General features: G+C 37.7%; 9 non-coding genes across 9 annotated transcripts; all 9 read left to right on the top strand.

The window, feature by feature from the left end:
* Positions 1-5,034: 5,034 nt before the first annotated feature.
* TRNAL-CAG (transfer RNA leucine (anticodon CAG)) lies at positions 5,035-5,117 on the top strand. The gene has a single exon. It is a non-coding gene; the product is annotated as a tRNA-Leu (tRNA).
* Positions 5,118-6,052: 935 nt separating this feature from the next.
* Positions 6,053-6,125, top strand: TRNAF-GAA (transfer RNA phenylalanine (anticodon GAA)). Its single transcript has one exon. It is a non-coding gene; the product is annotated as a tRNA-Phe (tRNA).
* A 2,176-nt stretch (positions 6,126-8,301) lies between these two features.
* Positions 8,302-8,374, top strand: TRNAF-GAA (transfer RNA phenylalanine (anticodon GAA)). Its single transcript has one exon. It is a non-coding gene; the product is annotated as a tRNA-Phe (tRNA).
* Positions 8,375-9,554: 1,180 nt separating this feature from the next.
* TRNAL-CAG (transfer RNA leucine (anticodon CAG)) lies at positions 9,555-9,637 on the top strand. The gene has a single exon. It is a non-coding gene; the product is annotated as a tRNA-Leu (tRNA).
* Positions 9,638-10,572: 935 nt separating this feature from the next.
* Positions 10,573-10,645, top strand: TRNAF-GAA (transfer RNA phenylalanine (anticodon GAA)). Its single transcript has one exon. It is a non-coding gene; the product is annotated as a tRNA-Phe (tRNA).
* A 1,184-nt stretch (positions 10,646-11,829) lies between these two features.
* Positions 11,830-11,912, top strand: TRNAL-CAA (transfer RNA leucine (anticodon CAA)). Its single transcript has one exon. It is a non-coding gene; the product is annotated as a tRNA-Leu (tRNA).
* A 935-nt stretch (positions 11,913-12,847) lies between these two features.
* Positions 12,848-12,920, top strand: TRNAF-GAA (transfer RNA phenylalanine (anticodon GAA)). Its single transcript has one exon. It is a non-coding gene; the product is annotated as a tRNA-Phe (tRNA).
* Positions 12,921-14,104: 1,184 nt separating this feature from the next.
* Positions 14,105-14,187, top strand: TRNAL-CAG (transfer RNA leucine (anticodon CAG)). Its single transcript has one exon. It is a non-coding gene; the product is annotated as a tRNA-Leu (tRNA).
* A 909-nt stretch (positions 14,188-15,096) lies between these two features.
* Positions 15,097-15,169, top strand: TRNAF-GAA (transfer RNA phenylalanine (anticodon GAA)). The gene has a single exon. It is a non-coding gene; the product is annotated as a tRNA-Phe (tRNA).
* Positions 15,170-15,171: the final 2 nt, after the last annotated feature.

The following is a 15,171-nucleotide window of genomic DNA, read 5'->3' as shown; positions in this document are numbered from 1 at the left end:
GGCATTGCATTTCCTCCTAATTTTTTTAAGCTTTTGCTTGGAAGGCATAAGCAAATATTATGGGAGACCCACTCCTCAATAATGGGACTTATGTTTTTAATATGCTGTACTGCATGGCTCTTGTAAGGGGCATTGCAAGTTGCTCCGTCTTAATTTTTTGAAGCTTTTGCTTGGAAGGCATAAGCAAATACTATGGGAGACCCACTCCAGAATAATGGGACTTATGTTTGTAATATGCTGTACTGCATGGCTTTTGTAAGGGGCATTGCAAGTTGCTCCGTCTTAATTTTTGGAATCTTTTGCTTGGAAGGCATAAGCAAATACTTTGGGAGACCCACTCCCAAATAATGGGACTTATGTTTGTAATATGCTGTACTGCATGGCTCTTGTAAGGGTTATTGCAAGTTGCTCCATCCTAATTTTTGGAAGCTTTTGCTTGGAAGGCATAAGCAAAAACTATGGGAGACACACTCCCCAATAATGGGAATAATGTTTGTAATATGCTGTACTACATGGCTCTTGTAAGGGGCATTGCAAGTTGCTCCGTCTTAATTTTTGGAAGCTTTTGCTTGGAAGGCATAAGCAAATACTATGGGAGACCCACTCCCCAATAATGGGACTTATGTTTGTAATATGCTATACTGCATGGCTCTTGTAAGGGGCATTTCAAGTTGCTCCGTCCTAATTTTTGGAAGCTTTTGCTTGGAAGGCATCAGCAAATACTATGGGAGACCCACTCCCCAATAATGGGAATAATATTTTTAAGATGCTGTACTGTATGGCTCTTGTAAGGGGCATTATAAGTGTCTTGTTAAGCTACTGTGACCTCCACGTCTATTCCAAGGGGCATTCAAACCATCTTGTTAAGCTACTGGGACCTCCACGTCTTTTCCGAGCGGCATTAAAACCCTCTTGTTAAGCTACTGCGACCTCCACCACTTTTCCGAGGGGCATTAAAACCGTCTTGTTAAGCTTCTGTGACCTCCACGTCTCTTCAAAGGGGCATTAAAATCATCTTAGTAAGCAATTCTGAACTCCACAGCTCTTCCAAAGGCCATTGAAATGTTGTTTTTAATTACCTCTAACGTCCACGACTCTTCCAACGGGCATTGCATTTCCTCCTAATTTTAGTCAGTTTTTGCTTTTCAATGCAAAGGCGAAAACTAAGGGAGACCCACTCCCCAATAATGGGTAGAAGGTTTTTAGTAAGCTGTAATCCACGTCTGTTTCATGGGGCATTGCAGTTCCTCATAATTTTTGGAAAGCCTTCCATTCACTGCTTAGGCCAACAGTGTACAGGACATCCAGTTGCTATAAATGGAAAAAACGGTTTAGTTAGGGCCCTCTGACCTCCATGTCATTTCCAAGGGGCATTGGAGTGCCTCAAAATTTTTGGTAGGCATTGCACTCACTGTATGCCCTATAACTGTGTAGCCGAACTGCTCCTTTTGTTACTGAAACATATCCTACAAGACATATGTGGTTGACTGGCCTGATATTGATATGAATGGTCCCTGTTTCTCCTCCTCTTTCTCCTTTGCCACTACCTCATCCATCATTTATCACCTGAAGCTTTGTTTTAAAGGGAGTCATAGAACTGGAATAGTAGCAGGAAAACATCCAGCAATCCTCAGAGGAGGTAGGATATGCACCAAAACGCTGACCACCTCAGGCCTAGCCGCTACTACATACATGCGTTTGCATTCCAAAAAAACAAAGCAGATGCTAACTTGTATCATCATCATCATGGTCCTCACCTTGGCACTCTCAAACCCCCTGATGGAGAAGCCAGGGCCCACCGGAGTAGTCTGGTTCTCTGGTGGGCTTGTCCAATGCTGCCCTAAAGCAGGCCGGGCTAAGAAAAGTGTGTGGGGGGATGTTCCAAGGAGAAATAAGGGCGGCTGGGGACCGTTTATGGACACCCGGCTGCCCCCAGGCGGCTGGGGATCGTGTGTGGACAACCGGCTGCAGGGCGGCTGGGGACCGAGTGTGGACACCCGGGGATAGTTGCATGTCTGCATCTTCTGATGCGGTAAGGATGACTTCTGATGGGCACACTTTTAGGCAGTTACCTGGGTGTAAGAGATGCTTACAGGGGTCTTCCCCATGCTGTTCCCATGTCTTTTCAGCACTGTATGCATGTGTCACACAGCACATGGCCAGATAAGGTTGTAAAATGTTAAAATTACATTTCCCGGTGAATGCATTTGTCACGTTTGAAAGCAATACAAAAGTGCAAAAACGCATAAAAAATTATACTTGTGAACATAGCCCAAGGTGTGGAGGAGTATTTTTTTGGGGGGGGTTATTTATTTTACCTTATACACAAGTTTTTACCCTGGAAACGAAGTTCCTTAACATATTTCACAGGAAAGCAGTTTCAGTTTCGTTTTTGAATGTTTTATTGTGAGCCCTTAAAAGTGGCTTACTACCTCTGACCACGTTGTTGAGAGCAGTGACCTGGGCATCAGAAATGCTTCCTGGGGCGATCCCCATGCTGTCCCCATGTCATTTGAGCACTGTCACTATTGTTTTGGGCACTTGTTAGGCTTTTAAAAGACTGCCGGGGGTGTGATGCCAAAAATGCTCGGGTCTCCCTTAGACTAACATTGGGCTCGTTGCTCGGGATGAGCACCCGAGTATCACGGCGAGCTCGGCCCAAGCTTCGAGCACCCGAACATTTTAGTGCTCGATCAACACTAGCTGTAACTAATAGGTTACGAATCAATATTAAAATAAAAAAAATCATGGTATATTTCCTTTCATCACAAGTAATGCTCATCTTTCTACTGCTTAGCTTAGAAAGAGTTAAATCACAAAATGCCAGAAGAAGTCAGGTTGCTGAGCGGTCTAAAGCGCTGCGTTCAGGTCACAGTCTCAACTGGAGGCGTGGGTTCGAATAACACTTCTGACATTAGTATTTTCTTTCAAGAAATTGTACAGCTTCACTCCTGTTACTGATTAGTTGGGGGTCTGCTTTATTGGCGGCAATCTCAAACCGAAAACTAAAAGTGACGGGGCTTAGCAAAACCAATTCTCAACGTTGGCACTTTGGCAGTATTCCTGGGGGTCCTTGAGGCAAATGTTAAATGTCCTGAATATGTGCTTTCACAAAAGAAAAATACTGTGGATATTGAAATGGGAGGGACTATTTCATCTCTATGTGTTCTCTGTCCCTATCACGGCAGAGAGTGAACCTCCTAAGGTGCTGTCGTGGAAGATTCCTAGAAACTTAATTACCTGTAAGTCTAATTTAAGATTTTTCTACCTCAGGCATAAATAGACTATAAATATACTTAATAAACAAAAGCTAAAAGAGCAGATGAACATAGTTTAACAAGTCTGAAATGCGCATGTGATACTGACATCAAAGTTTCACCACATTTTGGGACAAATGTTTTCACTTTCAACATTAACAATCAGTAGAATATTTTCTCTAAATTTGCATCTCCTTTCTTCACTCCAATTGTTTGCACCTAAGAAAAAATAAATCTTGATGCAACATTATGCTTACAAATTGTGTTTTATGCTTAATCATCACCTCTCCTACAGAGACACAGTCAGAATTACCCTGGCGAATTGAGTACATTTAAATATGTAAAAAAAATGCAGAATTGCTGTTTTTTTCTATTCATTCACAAACAGTTAATGTAAGTTCTTAAATATGTACGCAAAATAGCGTGACTTTCAAATATAGATCATCTTGCAAAAACAAGTCAAAGTAAAAATAAAAACATCCAGTTGTGACATTTACAGTGTGTTGAACATTCGTGAAGCTAAATGTGTCCAGCCGAAATAGCTCAGCTGGGAGAGCGTTAGACTGAATATCTAAAGGTCCCAGGTTTCGGCAAAAGTTTTCTTCTTCACCCATTAAATTTTAAGCAGAAAATAAACAAAGAATATGGACTGACTGTTTACAGAGAATGTAAAAGTCCTAATCATTATAACTATCTACAGGAAATAAAATGATAGAAACTTGAGAACTGAACACTTTTAACTTTTGAGGAAAATAATATTTTTTGAAATTTTTTCTTCATTCTGGACGTCATCATTTTCTTTTATTTTAGTTTGACTTATCTGTATGAGGATTTAAAGGAAACCTGATAGCTAATACGGGCAGCATGTATCAGACACTAGCGGAATGATTTCAGCCATTTATGTTTGACTATGAATCGCTGTGGCATTACTGAGACAAATATGCTTAAATAATATGCCATGACCAAAGTTGTTTGGGGAAAAAGCCAGCAAGGCAAAAAACACAAGCCCCAACTCAGGACCGTCATCTTTCATTCTAAAAATAGGGGTTTCTACCTTAATGGTAAGACAAAGAATCCACAGATTTGGCATTTCTCTAGCGAGGAGAGCCCACTTAAAATGTATGGGGTGCTTGTCTCCATAAGCGCAAGCTGGGCACTAAACTGGCTTATTTGCAATTCTGGATGTTGCAGAGTGAAAACATATGTTGGACAATAATAGTAATTGCTGGTGTTGATGAATTCATTGTGAGGAGTAATTTATAAAATGGGATCACTTTGGAGGGGTTTCTGCTGTTTTGGTACTTTTGGAACTCCGCAAATGTCACCCTCAAAATATTCTTGCAAAATCTGCATTCCCAAAACCCAAATAGCGCTCTTACTTTCAAAGCCCTGCTGTGTGACCAAACAGTAGTTTCTGAAGACATATGGGGCATCACCGCATTTCAATGAAATTGTGCAACTTTAGATATTTTCACAAGAAAAACTAAATATATATTGACCTAAATTTACCATTAATATAAAGTACAATGTGTTACAAAATAACACTATCAGAATCACGGGGATATGTTAAGCATTCCAGTGTTATTGCCACATAAATTGATACATGTCAGATTTAAAAAACGGTGCTTGGTCATGAAGCTCAAAATTGGCTGTAACTAATAGGTTACAAATCAATATTAAAATAAAAGAAATCATGGCATATTTCCTTTCATCACAAGTAGTGCTCATCTTTCTACTGCTTAGCTTAGAAAGAATTAAATTACAAAAGCCAGAAGTAGTCAGGATGGCCGAGCGGTCTAAGGCGCTGCGTTCAGGTCGCAGTCTCTTCTGGAGGCATGGGTTCGAATCCCTCTTCTGACATTAGAATTTTCTTTCAAGAAATTTTACAGCTTCACTCCTGTTACTGATTAGTTGTGGGTCCGCTCTATTGGTGGCAATCTCAAATCGAAAACTAAAAGTGATGGGGATTAGAAAAACCAATTCTCAACGTTGGCACTTTGGCAGTATTCCATGGGGTCCTTGAGGCAAATCTTAAATGTCCTGAATTTGTGCTTTCGCAAAAGACTTCTGGGAACATCAAATAGTTTCTTTGTGCATATGTTAGTTGTTGCTTTGGCATCGGAAAAATACTGTGGATAGGAAAATGGGAGGGACTATTTCATCTCTATGTGTTCTCTGTCCCTATTAGGGCAGAGTGTGAACCTCCTAAGGTGCTGTCGTGGAAGATTCCTAGAAACCAAATTACCAGTAAGTCTAATTTCAGATTTTTTTACCTCAGGCATCAATAGACTATAAATATACTTAATAAACAAAAGCTAAAAGAGCAGATGAACATAGTTTAACAAGTCTGAAATTGCGCATGTGATACTGACATCAAAGTTTCACCACATTTTGGGACAAATGTTTTCACTTTCAACATTAACAATCAGTAGAATATTTTCTCTAAATTTGCATCTCCTTTCTTCACTCCAATTGTTTGCACCTAAGAAAATAATAAAGCTTGATGCAACATTATGCTTACAAATTGTGTTTTATGCTCAATCATCACCTGTCCTACAGAGACACAGTCAGAATTACCCTGGCGAATTGAGTAAATTTGAAAATGTAAAAAAAATGCAGAATTGCTGTTTTTTCTATTCATTCACAAAGTATTAATGTAAGTTCTTAAATATGTACGCAAAATAGCGGGACTTTCAAATATAGATAATCTTGCAAAAACAAGTCAAAGTAAAAATAAATACATCCAGTTGTGACATCTACAGTGTGTTGAACATTCCTGAAAGTAAACGTGTCCTGCCGAAATAGCTCAGTTGGGAGAGCGTTAGACTGAAGATCTAAAGGTCCCTGGTTCAATCCCGGGTTTCGGCAAAAGTTTTTTTCTTCACCCATTAAATTTTAAGCAGAAAATAAACAAAGCATATGGACTGACTGTTTACAGAGAATGTAAAAATCCTAATCATTATAACTATCTACAGGAAATAAAATGATAGAAACTTGAGAACTGAACACTTTTAACTTTTGAGGAAAATAATATTTTTTGTAATTTTTCCTTCATTCTGGACGACATCACTTTGTTTTATTTTAGTTTGACTTAGCTGTATGAGGATTTAAAGGAAACCTGATAGCTAATACGGGCAGCATGTATCAGACACTAGTTGAATGATTTCAGCCATTTATGTTTGACTATGAATCGCTGTGGCATTACTGAGACAAATATGCTTAAATAATATGCCAGGAGCAAAGCTGTTTGGGGAAAAAGCCAGGAAGGCAAAAAACACAAGCCCCAACTCAGGATTGTCATCTTTCATGCTAAAAATAGGGGTTTCTACGTTAATGGTAAGACAAAGAATCCACAGATTTGGCATTCCTCTAGCGAGGAGAGCCCACTTAAAATGTATGGGGTGCTTGTCTCCATAAGCGCAAGCTGGGCACTAAACTGGCTTATTTGCAATTCTGGATGTTGCAGAGTGAAAACATATGTTGGACAATAATAGTAATTGCTGGTGTTGATGAATTCATTGTGAGGAGTAATTTATAAAATGGGATCACTTTGGAGGGGTTTCTGCTGTTTTGGTACTTTTGGAACTCCGCAAATGTCACCCTCAAAATATTCTTGCAAAATCTGCATTCCCAAAACCCAAATAGCGCTCTTACTTTCAAAGCCCTGCTGTGTGACCAAACAGTAGTTTCTGAAGACATATGGGGCATCACCGCATTTCAATGAAATTGTGCAACTTTAGATATTTTCACAAGAAAAACTAAATATATATTGACCTAAATTTACCATTAATATAAAGTACAATGTGTTACAAAATAACACTATCAGAATCACGGGGATATGTTAAGCATTCCAGTGTTATTGCCACATAAATTGATACATGTCAGATTTAAAAAACGGTGCTTGGTCATGAAGCTCAAAATTGGCTGTAACTAATAGGTTACAAATCAATATTAAAATAAAAGAAATCATGGCATATTTCATTTCATCACAAGTAGTGCTCATCTTTCTACTGCTTAGCTTAGAAAGAGTTAAATTACAAAAGCCAGATGTAGTCAGGATGGCCGAGTGTTCTAAGGCGCTGCCTTCAGGTCGCAGTCTCTTCTGGAGGCGTGGGTTCGAATCCCTCTTCTGACATTAGAATTTTCTTTCAAGAAATTTTACAGCTTCACTCCTGTTACTGATTAGTTGGGGGTCCGCTCTATTGGTGGCAATCTCAAATCGATAACTAAAAGTGATGGGGCTTAGCAAAACCAATTCTCAACGTTGGCACTTTGGCAGTATTTCTTGGGGTCCTTGAGGCAAATCTTAAATGTACTGAAATTGTGCTTTCACAAAAGACTTCTGGGAACATCAAATAGTTTCTTTGTGCATATGTTAGTTGTTGCTTTGGCATCGGAAAAATACTGTTGATAGGAAAATGGGAGGGACTATTTCATCTCTATGTGTTCTCTGTCCCTATTAGGGCAGAGAGTGTACCTCCTAATGTGCTGTCGTGGAAGATTCCTAGAAACCGAATTACCAGTAAGTCTAATTTCAGATTTTTTTACCTCAAGGCATGAATAGACTATATATATACTTAATAAACAAAAGCTAAAAGAGCAGATGAACATAGTTTAACAAGTCTGAAATGCGCATGTGATACTGACATCAAAGTTTCACCACATTTTGGGGAAAATGTTTTCACTTTCAACATTAACAATCAGTAGAATATTTTCTCTAAATTTGCATCTCCTATCTTCACTCCAATTGTTTGCACCTAAGAAAAAAATAAAGCTTGATGCAACATTATGCTTACAAATTGTGTTTTATGCTCAATCATCACCTGTCCTACAGAGACACAGTCAGAATTACCCTGGCGAATTGAGAAAATTTGAAAATGTAAAAAAAATGCAGAATTGCTGTTTTTTCTATTCATTCACAAAGAATTAATGTAAGTTGTTAAATATGTACGCAAAATAGCGGGACTTTCAAATATTGATAATCTTGCAAAAACAAGTCAAAGTAAAAATAAATACATTACATTCCTGGTTCTAAATGTGTCCTGCTGAAATAGCTCAGTTGGGAGAGCGTTAGACTGAAGATCTAAAGGTCCCTGGTTCAATCCCGGGTTTCAGCAAAAGTTTTTTTCTTCACCCATTAAATTTTAAGCAGAAAATAAACAAAGCATATGGACTGACTGTTTACAGAGAATGTAAAAATCCTAATCATTATAACTATCTACAGGAAATAAAATGATAGAAACTTGAGAACTGAACACTTTTAACTTTTGAGGAAAATAATATTTTTTGTAATTTTTCCTTCATTCTGGACGTCATCACTTTGTTTTATTTTAGTTTGACTTAGCTGTATGAGGATTTAAAGGAAACCTGATAGCTAATACGGGCAGCATGTATCAGACACTAGCTGAATGATTTCAGCCATTTATGTTTGACTATGAATCGCTGTGGCATTACTGTGACAAATATGCTTCAAAAATATGCCAGGAACAAAGCTGTTTGGGGAAAAAGCCAGGAAGGCAAAAAACACAAGCCCCAACTCAGGACCGTCTTCTTACATTCTAAAAATAGGGGTTTCTACGTTAATGGTATGACAAAGCATCCACAGATTTGGCATTTCTCTAGCGAGGAGAGCCCACTTAAAATGTATGGGGTGCTTGTCTCCATAAGTGCAAGCTGGGCACTAAACTGGCTTATTTGCAATTCTGGATGTTGCAGAGTGAAAACACATGTTGGACAATAATAGTAATTGCTGGTGTTGATGAATTCATTGTGAGGAGTAATTTATAAAATGCGATCACTTTGGAGGGGTTTCTGCTGTTTTGGTACTTTTGGAACTTCGCAAATGTCACCCTCAAAATATTCTTGCAAAATCTGCATTCCCAAAACCCAAATAGCGCTCTTACTTTCAAAGCTCTGCTGTGTGACCAAACAGTAGTTTCTGAAGACATATGGGGCATCACTGCATTTCAATGAAATTGTGCAACTTTAGATATTTTCACAAGAAAAACTAAATATATATTGACCTAAATTTACCATTAATATAAAGTACAATGTGTTACAAAATAACACTTTCAGAATCACGGGGATATGTTAAGCATTCCAGTGTTATTGCCACATAAATTGATACATGTCAGATTTAAAAAACGGTGCTTGGTCATGAAGCTCAAAATTGGCTGTAACTAATAGGTTACAAATCAATATTAAAATAAAAGAAATCATGGCATATTTCCTTTCATCACAAGTAATGCTCATCGTTCTACTGCTTAGCTTAGAGTTAAATTACGAAAGCCAGAAGTAGTCAGGATGGCCGAGCGGTCTAAGGCGCTGCGTTCAGGTCGCAGTCTCTTCTGGAGGCGTGGGTTCGAATCCCACTTCTGACTTTAGAATTTTCTTTCAAGAAATTTTACAGCTTCACTCCTGTTACTGATTAGTTGGGGGTCCGCTCTATTGGTGGCAATCTCAAATCGATAACTAAAAGTGATGGGGCTTAGCAAAACCAATTCTCAACGTTGGCACTTTGGCAGTATTCCTTGGGGTCCTTGAGGCAAATCTTAAATGTCCTGAAATTGTGCTTTCACAAAAGACTTCTGGGAACATCAAATAGTTTCTTTGTGCATATGTTAGTTGTTGCTTTGGCATCGGAAAAATACTGTGGATAGGAAAATGGGAGGGATTATTTCATCTCTATGTGTTCTCTGTCCCTATTAGGGCATAGAGTGAACCTCCTAAGGTGCTGTCGTGGAAGATTCCTAGAAACCAAATTACCAGTAAGTCTAATTTCAGATTTTTTTACCTCAGGCATCAATAGACTATAAATATACTTAATAAACAAAAGCTAAAAGAGCAGATGAACATAGTTTAACAAGTCTGAAATGCGCATGTGATACTGACATCAAAGTTTCACCACATCTTGGGACAAATGTTTTCACTTTCAACATTAACAATCAGTAGAATATTTTCTCTAAATTTGCATCTCCTTTCTTCACTCCAATTGTTTGCACCTAAGAAAAAAATAAAGCTTGATGCAACATTATGCTTACAAATTGTGTTTTATGCTCAATCATCACCTGTCCTACAGAGACACAGTCAGAATTACCCTGGCGAATTGAGTAAATTTGAAAATGTAAAAAAAAATGCAGAATTGCTGTTTTTTCTATTCATTCACAAAGTATTAATGTAAGTTCTTAAATATGTACGCAAAATAGCGGGACTTTCAAATATAGATAATCTTGCAAAAACAAGTCAAAGTAAAAATAAATACATCCAGTTGTGACATCTACAGTGTGTTGAACATTCCTGAATCTAAACGTGTCCTGCCGAAATAGCTCAGTTGGGAGAGCGTTAGACTGAAGATCTAAATGTCCCTGCTTCAAACCCGGGTTTCAGCAAAAGTTTTTTTCTTCACCCATTAAATTTTAAGCAGAAAATAAACAAAGCATATGGACTGACTGTTTACAGAGAATGTAAAAATCCTAATCATTATAACTATCTACAGGAAATAAAATGATAGAAACTTGAGAACTGAACACTTTTAACTTTTGAGGAAAATAATATTTTTTGTAATTTTTCCTTCATTCTGGACGTCATCACTTTGTTTTATTTTAGTTTGACTTAGCTGTATGAGGATTTAAAGGAAACCTGATAGCTAATACGGGCAACATGTATCAGACACTAGCTGAATTATTTCAGCCATTTATGTTTGACTATGAATCGCTGTGGCATTACTGAGACAAATATGCTTAAATAATATGCCAGGAACAAAGCTGTTTGGGGAAAAAGCCAGGAAGGCAAAAAACACAAGCCCCAACTCAGGACCGTCATCTTTCATTCTAAAAATAGGGGTTTCTACGTTAATGGTAAGACAAAGAATCCACAGATTTGGCATTTCTCTAGCGAGGAGAGCCCACTTAAAATGTATGGGGTGCTTGTCTCCATAAGGGCAAGCTGGGCACTAAACTGGCTTATTTGCAATTCTGGATGTTGCAGAGTGAAAACATATGTTGGACAATAATAGTAATTGCTGGTGTTGATGAATTCATTGTGAGGAGTAATTTATAAAATGGGATCACTTTGGAGGGGTTTCTGCTGTTTTGGTACTTTTGGAACTCCGCAAATGTCACCCTCAAAATATTCTTGCAAAATCTGCATTCCCAAAACCCAAATAGCGCTCTTACTTTCAAAGCCCTGCTGTGTGACCAAACAGTAGTTTCTGAAGACATATGGGGCATCACCGCATTTCAATGAAATTGTGCAACTTTAGATATTTTCACAAGAAAAACTAAATATATATTGACCTAAATTTACCACTAATATAAAGTACAATGTGTTACAAAATAACACTATCAGAATCATGGGGATATGTTAAGCATTCCAGTGTTATTGCCACATAAATTGATACATGTCAGATTTAAAAAACGGTGCTTGGTCATGAAGCTCAAAATTGGCTGTAACTAATAGGTTACAAATCAATATTAAAATAAAAGAAATCATGGCATATTTCATTTCATCACAAGTAGTGCTCATCTTTCTACTGCTTAGCTTAGAAAGAGTTAAATTACAAAAGCCAGAAGTAGTCAGGATGGCCGAGCGGTCTAAGGCGCTGCGTTCAAGTCGCAGTCTGTTCTGGAGGCGTGGGTTCGAATCCCACTTCTGACTTTAGAATTTTCTTTCAAGAAATTTTACAGCTTCACTCCTGTTACTGATTAGTTGGGGGTCCGCTCTATTGGTGGCAATCTCAAATCGAAAACTAAAAGTGATGGGGTTTAGCAAAACCAATTCTCAACGTTGGCACTTTGGCAGTATTCCTTGGGGTCCTTGAGGCAAATCTTAAATGTCCTGATTTTGTGCTTTCACAAAAAACTTCTGGGAACATCAAATAGTTTCTTTGTGCATATGTTAGTTGTTGCTTTGGCATCGGAAAAATACTGTGGATAGGAAAATGGGAGGGATTATTTCATCTCTATGTGTTCTCTGTCCCTATTAGGGCAGAGAGTGAACCTCCTAAGGTGCTGTCGTGGAAGATTCCTAGAAACCAAATTACCAGTAAGTCTAATTTCAGATTTTTTTACCTCAGGCATCAATAGACTATAAATATACTTAATAAACAAAAGCTAAAAGAGCAGATGAACATAGTTTAACAAGTCTGAAATGCGCATGTGATACTGACATCAAAGTTTCACCACATTTTGGGACAAATGTTTTCACTTTCAACATTAACAATCAGTAGAATATTTTCTCTAAATTTGCATCTCCTTTCTTCACTCCAATTGTTTGCACCTAAGAAAAAAATAAAGCTTGATGCAACATTATGCTTACAAATTGTGTTTTATGCTCAATCATCACCTGTCCTACAGAGACACAGTTAGAATTACCCTTGCGAATTGAGTAAATTTGAAAATGTAAAAAAAAATGCAGAATTGCTGTTTTTTCTATTCATTCACAAAGTATTAATGTAAGTTCTTAAATATGTACGCAAAATAGCGGGACTTTCAAATATAGATAATCTTGCAAAAACAAGTCAAAGTAAAAATAAATACATCCAGTTGTGACATCTACAGTGTGTTGAACATTCCTGAATCTAAACGTTTCCTGCCGAAATAGCTCAGTTGGGAGAGCGTTAGACTGAAGATCTAAAGGTCCCTGGTTCAATCCCGGGTTTCGGCAAAAGTTTTTTTCTTCACCCATTAAATTTTAAGCAGAAAATAAACAAAGCATATGGACTGACTGTTTACAGAGAATGTAAAAATCCTAAGCATTATAACTATCTACAGGAAATAAAATGATAGAAACTTGAGAACTGAACACTTTTAACTTTTGAGGAAAATAATATTTTTTGTAATTTTTCCTTCATTCTGGACGTCATCACTTTGTTTTATATTAGTTTGACTTAGCTGTATGAGGATTTAAAGGAAACCTGATAGCTAATACGGGCAGCATGTATCAGACACTAGCTGAATGATTTCAGCCATTTATGTTTGACTATGAATCGCTGTGGCATTACTGAGACAAATATGCTTAAATAATATGCCAGGAACAAAGCTGTTTGGGGAAAAAGCCAGGAAGGCAAAAAACACAAGCCCCAACTCAGGACCGTCATCTTTCATTCTAAAAATAGGGGTTTCTACGTTAATGGTAAGACAAAGAATCCACAGATTTGACATTTCTCTAGCGAGGAGAGCCCACTTAAAATGTATGGGGTGCTTGTCTCCATAATCGCAAGCTGGGCACTAAACTGGCTTATTTGTAATTCTGGATGTTGCAGAGTGAAAACACATGTTGGACAATAATAGTAATTGCTGGTGTTGATGAATTCATTGTGAGGAGTAATTTATAAAATGGGATCACTTTGGAGGGGTTTCTGCTGTTTTGGTACTTTTGGAACTCCGCAAATGTCACCCTCAAAATATTCTTGCAAAATCTGCATTCCCAAAACCGAAATAGCGCTCTTACTTTCAAAGCCCTGCTGTGTGACCAAACAGTAGTTTCTGAAGACATATTGGGCATCACTGCATTTCAATGAAATTGTGCAGCTTTAGATATTTTCACAAGAAAAACTAAATATATATTGACCTAAATTTACCATTAATATAAAGTACAATGTGTTACAAAATAACACTTTCAGAATCACGGGGATATGTTAAGCATTCCAGTGTTATTGCCACATAAATTGATACATGTCAGATTTAAAAAATGGTGCTTGGTCATGAAGCTCAAAATTGGCTGTAACTAATAGGTTACAAATCAATATTAAAATAAAAGAAATCATGGCATATTTCCTTTCATCACAAGTAATGCTCATCTTTCTACTGCTTAGCTTAGAAAGAGTTAAATTACAAAAGCCAGAAGTAGTCAGGATGGCTGAGCGGTCTAAGGCGCTGCGTTCAGGTCGCAGTCTCTTGTGGAGGCGTGGGTTCGAATCCCACTTCTGAATTTAGAATTTTCTTTCAAGAAATTTTACAGCTTCACTCCTGTTACTGATTAGTTGGGGGTCCGCTCTATTGGTGGCAATCTCAAATCGAAAACTAAAAGTGATGGGGCTTAGCAAAACCAATTCTCAACGTTGGCACTTTGGCAGTATTCCTTGGGGTCCTTGAGGCAAATCTTAAATGTCCTGAATTTGTGCTTTCACAAAAGACTTCTGGGAACATCAAATAGTTTCTTTGTGCATATGTTAGTTGTTGCTTTGGCATCGGAAAAATACTGTGGATAGGAAAATGGGAGGGATTATTTCATCTCTATGTGTTCTCTGTCCCTATTAGGGCAGAGAGTGAACCTCCTAAGGTGCTGTCGTGGAAGATTCCTAGAAACCAAATTACCAGTAAGTCTAATTTCAGATTTTTTTACCTCAGGCATCAATAGACTATAAATATACTTAATAAACAAAAGCTAAATGAGCAGATGAACATAGTTTAACAAGTCTGAAATGCGCATGTGATACTGACATCAAAGTTTCACCACATTTTGGGACAAATGTTTTCACTTTCAACATTAACAATCAGTAGAATATTTTCTCTAAATTTGCATCTCCTTTCTTCACTCCAATTGTTTGCACCTAGGAAAAAAATAAAGCTTGATGCAACATTATGCTTACAAATTGTGTTTTATGCTCAATCATCACCTGTCCTACAGAGACACAGTCAGAATTACCCTGGCGAATTGAGTAAATTTGAAAATGTAAAAAAAAATGCAGAATTGCTGTTTTTTCTATTCATTCACAAAGTATTAATGTAAGTTGTTAAATATGTACGCAAAATAGCGGGACTTTCAAATATTGATAATCTTGCAAAAACAAGTCAAAGTAAAAATAAATACATTACATTCCTGAATCTAAATGTGTCTTGCTGAAAAAGCTCAGTTGGGAGAGCGTTAGACTGAAGATCTAAAAGTCCCTCGTTCAATCCCGGGTTTCGGCAAA

Source organism: Phyllobates terribilis, unplaced genomic scaffold (genome assembly GCF_046119375.1).
Source record: "Phyllobates terribilis strain yellow unplaced genomic scaffold, ASM4611937v1 Scaffold_12__6_contigs__length_324123572, whole genome shotgun sequence".
In the NCBI taxonomy this organism is placed as follows: Eukaryota; Metazoa; Chordata; class Amphibia; order Anura; family Dendrobatidae; genus Phyllobates; species Phyllobates terribilis.
The sequence above is the reverse complement of the archived record's forward strand: the minus strand, read 5'-3'. Positions and strand labels throughout refer to the sequence as shown.